Below are 6000 nucleotides of genomic sequence, written 5' to 3' on the forward strand. Positions count from 1 at the left end.
AAAAAGTTCGATAATTACGGACGACCCCTTAGCTCTAGTGATCGAGCTGCCAGTACATGTCGCACTAGCGGCAGCAATGAATCACTGCCATGCCACCGCGTACCCGTACACACTCCTTGTACATTGTGTATTACCACCGCTAGGCGATCAGGCGCTTTACACGATCCTCTCATGCGTGTGCCAGCGTAACACACACGCCTTGAAGTAGGTAACTCGCATGATGATCAATGGTGGTATGGTGTTACTGACACTGCACTGTACTGTACTGACTGTACTGTACTGTACTGTACTGCAGTGTACTGTACTGTACTGTACTGTGCTGTACTGTACTGTACTGTGCTGTACTGTACTGTACTGTACTGCAGTGTACTGTACTGTACTGTACTGTACTGCACTGTGCTACATGCACTCAGGCTGGATCATTACATACTAGTATGTATGGTTGGTTGGTAGAAAACATGCCGTCTTGTCAATCAACGAACACATGCACTATTTCAGGACTATGGTGTGATCTCCGCTTACTACAGTACAATCTACCTACTCTAACAACAAAACTCAGTTCTGGGCGAGGAAAACAGGCAGAGGAACGTGCCAGACCATCTGCATGAGGGGAGCGGCGGCGATAAGCCACGTGAAACGTGACACCGGTTTGTATTCGCCAGAGAAACACGCACGCGTGCGCGTGCACATACACACACATAATAACACACACACATAACGCGTGCATGGTACTTCTCCGATGCAGTGAAGTGTGATTCGGGAATGCTCGGAATTATGCCAAAACGCTCATGAACAAGTTCATCATTACAGTAACATTTATACTGCACGGATGCAGTGCGCTGATAATGCTTGCACACTCAAAGCTCTTTAGTACGAACACCAAGGGACTGGTGGTATTTGTTTGCAAAAACGGGAGTTCTTCTTATCCGTATTTTATACCCAGTGAGTACACAGTATTTTATGCAATAAAGGTATGAATGCTAGTTCTTCTAAAGCGAAAGTTTGTCTTGTCATTCACTGAATGTACATGTACATGTACATTATTATTAGTATTATTCTACTTTTATTCCACGATGACGTCACGCCAATAAGGACGATTGATAAGTGTGATAGATCAAAGAAGTGGCACTAGCCTAACACTAACAGCTAGATGGAAAGTACCAGGGGAGGCAAGATGCAATGGATCGTGAAAAACAAGCGCGGGCAATAACGTTAGCAGGGGTGATCGGGATACAGCTGTAGTACACGTTTGAGACATCAGATTCAGAAACCATGGGGATGCGCGGAGCAGGAACAGGTACTACTCAATTGAAAAGACATGTACAGTGTGTTGCTAGGATTGGCGTTAAACAGTGAAAACTAGCTATTGGCCTTGTCGCGAGGAGTCTTGGCTCACCACAAAACCTGTTTCTAGTTCTAGTGTTCGTCGTGATGTGCACTTGCACGTGTACGCTAACAAGAAACTCACGGAGCGCAAGCTAAACCCAAAACGTTAGTGCATGCCGTGTGCTAGACTATTGAGGTGACAATCGATCTCAATTCTCATAGTCACAATACCTTCCTCTATTCCAATATCCTTACTGTACGTAACACTCGTAGTAATCGTACGCTCGATTATTAGCCATTAGTAGGGACTTCAGACCATTTTTTCAAATCGGTTTTCTGTGGCTTATGTTTTGCTTTTTGGATAGGTTAGAGCTTCCTGAGGAGTTTGGTCTTTAGTGTTTCTAAATCGGACAAAGGAAACTAAAGTTACAAGCAAAATAGTCATCGCCTATCACCGGATTTGTCCGACAAACGTCCCACACATTTGAGATCAGAGAGATAATGTCAAAATGAGAGAACCCACTTTCCTTAGCAACGCATAGCAACCACACACCAGATCCAAAAGCAATCTTGATTCTCCGCATGAAATAGCTGAATAGCATGGTTTACAATGTAGTGGTTAGGAACGGGAGACATTGATAATACAGTCCTGAGATAGCTTCGGACTGTTGGTGTCAAGAAAAAGAATGACCACGGAAGAGGCACTGACTAAGCTCAACATGTACATGTACATGTAAAGGACATTGTATTGGCTGGCGTAATCGTAGCACGCACATCAGCAGAGATACAGCAAATAGCAACAAGAATATACAGCAAATCTCCCAGTTCGGCACTCTTTCAGCTATTCTTGCCGAGCTCAACCAGATCGAGCATAACAGCATTGGAAACAAGAATGGGGGCATGGACCGAAACAGCCAAGAGCAATTCAATTTGTACATCAGCGCCATTTAGCGCAGGATTCTTCTCGCCGCTTTCCATACTGACTATGGCGGCGCTGCACGGCAAAGTACAAAGAGGAATAATGCAAGAAATAGGTCTTCTGGAAGGTGAAAACAAGAAAGATGTACCTTCTATCTAGACTAATTCGAGGTCGTAGAATACGAATATCACATTTTCAAGAAGGGGACCCGGACGGATCATATAGTTTCTCACCTTTCCCTTCCATCCGTATACGTATCTCCGTCAAAAATGAACGTAACAGCTCCATTCTTGCTGGTCCCAAACGAAGGCAAGCTCCAACAAGATGAACCGAAACTTTCTCCAACTGTACAAGACTTCCTTCATTTCGAAAAACGGTTCCACATTTCTTTACACGACTTGACATATTACCATCACTAGGCCCCAGCGGCAGATGCTAGCCAAATGTTGCCAAGATGCTTTTTGGGATGCTAGCTGACAACTCAGAAACATGCTAGTTTGGATGCTAGACAACACGAATTATGCTACCTACTTTGAAGTATTAATGGTAATGGTGAAACATTTGGGTTGAAAACGGTGTTCCGTGCTATTTATGAATTCTCACAAAGCAGGCATGTAAAAAGAGTTTTTAAAGGTGCGATGTTGGCATCATGTTGCTATGGAAATATTTGCAATACAAAAGAGCAAATACCAAGAAGTACCAATGGCAATGTGGGTCTTGGTCACAAGTAGGTAATGCAAACAAATTGAATGTAGTGCATGCAATAATCAATGTGGTAGTACCGTAATAGTTAGTACGGTGCTTGTTGGAAGTTGTTCTCAACATGCTTTTTGACGATACTACGTTTCAAGGAAACTTCCATATGACATACTTCACAAACTAATTTTCCAGCGCTGACTGCAAGATACTCTTTAGGAAATTGGTTGATCCGCTCGCGGCAACTTACTCGTTGTGCAGAAGTAGACTTCCCCCCGCTTACTTTCTTACGCTTGTTATCACCTCCACTTTTACTGCTTCTCGTCAGTGACCGTTTCCTAGCCACAGCAGCTTCTTCAGCGACGGGAAGACGTTTCAATTCGCTGTTTACCTCTTCGTCTTCCGACTCAGAGGAATTGCTGGGAACAAAATCTGGGGAGTCATTTGAGTGCTGAGCAGAATCAGACAAGTCGCCACACTCCGCTTGATTCCTGTTCTCCATATTTCGCCTTCAAAATAACTACCGGCATCTCCACGGAAATGGAAAGACAGTTCTTGACCTGCCCGGTACGCGAACCGTACTATTTATTTATTTATTTTATCTCCACTCAAGGCAAAACTGCAATCCCTACACCATCGCAGACCACAGGCAAAAGTGAACACGAGTCCGAGGCTGATGGCGAGTCGCTTTGGCGACGTTTCCAACCAAAGACTACATAAGGCTCAGTAATCCTAATACTAGTTTCATAGTGTAATCTAGACCGAATTCCACATCCAGAATGCCAAAATTGGCAAAAATGTATCGGATGCCGGTAAAAACTGCTGTTTATGCTAGCATCGTGCGAAAGCTCAACAGGTCACCCTAGCCTCCACGACAGCCAGGGGGGCACATGTATAGCCATCCATTGGAGGCTGCCAAGTTCAGCGAGCCCGCAATAGCACACTCTCTCCTCGCTATGCTACAGCTAGGGTCCAGCGGATAATGCTCCGAAAATGTTCCTATAATGCTAATCATCATGCTCAAAAAACTGCTTTGTAATGCTGATTATAATGCTTCAACACGGGCTATAATGCTCTTCGTTCGGAACAAAAATGGAAGAAAGGCTGCACATTGTCAAACTTCCAGGAAAGGATGCATTTAGTCTATCTGCCTCTGACGCTGCTACACTTCTTAACACTATAAGACATGATCGCGTCTCCATTGGCTGCTCTCCATTGCAACTTTGATGCAGGGCTTTGGCTCTGTAGTGGGTGTATAAAATCCTTTCCTCTGCTTATCCATGTAGTGAGAGGTGAAACCATTAATTTTATGCTGCTGATCATTTGGATGCTGGAAGCATATCATGGGAAGTAGTGTTCCTGCCTGCAGACAAGCTGTCACTGCTTCAACTCTGTGAAAAATGTCTTCATCTGAAACAGCTCACGTGAGGCCAGTAGAGAGACGATCTCAGATCGAGATCCCTCCCATTTGCGGAAATCCTGAAAACACGTCGTCAGAAGTTATTTCGCCGCTCTACATCCTCTGTTTGCGCTGTCTTCTTCTCCTGAGGTTGTGTAGAGACAAATGGTTGGTCACAATACTCCTCTTTTCTGATAGCACCTGACTGTAGGCCTTGCATTCAAATCGTCCACGACGAACTGTACGTGCTTCACCAGGTAAGTTAGACACGCGCTCCTGAGCACTCAAATCGACTTGGTACTGCGTCCATGAGAAATTCTAGTTCTTTTCGAGCCTGCTGACCTGGACTCGGCAAAGGCAGTTATTTCGAAAACGCTCTTTCTGTTTATAGCCGCTCCTTCATTCGGCAGGTCCAAATTAAATCTATCAATACATCAGTGTTTTCTTCAGTATAGTTGGAGATGCTATGGCCAGAGCCTATGGCATAACAGGGAAACTCCTCTTCGTCTCTTTGATATTCACTTCGCGTACGGTACGTCTAGTCTCCTCCATGGCTTTCCATGATTTCTAAAAAGAACTCCTCGTAAATCATCGTTGCGGATTTTGTGTCACAGCCTCAGTTGCAACGTTGGGCATGCTACATCACCTGTACATTCACGTGACTACATTGCTACATGAAGACTTTATGTAGCTATGGCATTACATGTACATGAATGTAGTCAGGTAAATGTAGCATTAGTGCTAAAGGCGTTCCATGTGTACAAATCACAAAGTCATGTGTCGGTACAATACATGGCGTTGCACCTCATGGCTTTAGCCGATTGTTGCCAAAAACCTGATAACGTTATTTCCCGACATCATCCACTGTGAAACTCGTTATGCTGGTCAAACCTCACAGTCATAATGCTCGTCTTGTTCCTTTCTAATGCTCCATAATGCTCTGATGCTCGGATAGCCTAATAATGCCGAATATAATGCCAGCATTATCTGCTGGACCCTAGCTACAGCCCATTCATAAAGCGATGAGCGCTGGCTTTCTTTTTTTTAGTGTTTATTTGAATTCGGATAGCTCCACAGTACAGAAGTACAACTACAAAGAGTACCGAATAGAAGGCCCCGAGAACGGGAAACCAAAAACAAAACAAAACACAGCAACATAAATTTACTGATTGCCGGTATGCACATTGCTTGAAAGCAAATCACAACAATGATTAAGAGTTAAGCTGTCTTTTAGCCAATTGATGCGAGAATCTGCGATAGTAGTGCAGGACTTCAGATCTCTGGCGAGCTCCGGTATTTGCCGAGTTTTTGTGGTTTTATCGCACACCATGCAGTGCCGCGAAATTTGAGGTTAGAAAAAGGGTCCGGAAAAGGTACCGCAACTGGGGTTCGAACCGGACAATGCAGTGATGCAAGTGGAGTGAAACGGATTGGATTTTCATGGCCTTTCCCAATTCAGTGCTTACAAGACAAAACGGGAAAAGACAAAAATCTCGTTATGGCTTGTTTTTCGGAGAAATGGACTAGAGAAACATACATATTCATGGAAGAGCACTCCATGGGAGATGACAGAACAAAATTGTGAAAAACTAACAATTTGACCATTTACATGTACGTACGGCCAAAAGCTAGAATATCATGTTTTTTTTCTAAATATACT

Source organism: Sycon ciliatum, chromosome 13 (genome assembly GCF_964019385.1).
Source record: "Sycon ciliatum chromosome 13, ocSycCili1.1, whole genome shotgun sequence".
Classification (NCBI taxonomy): domain Eukaryota; kingdom Metazoa; phylum Porifera; class Calcarea; order Leucosolenida; family Sycettidae; genus Sycon; species Sycon ciliatum.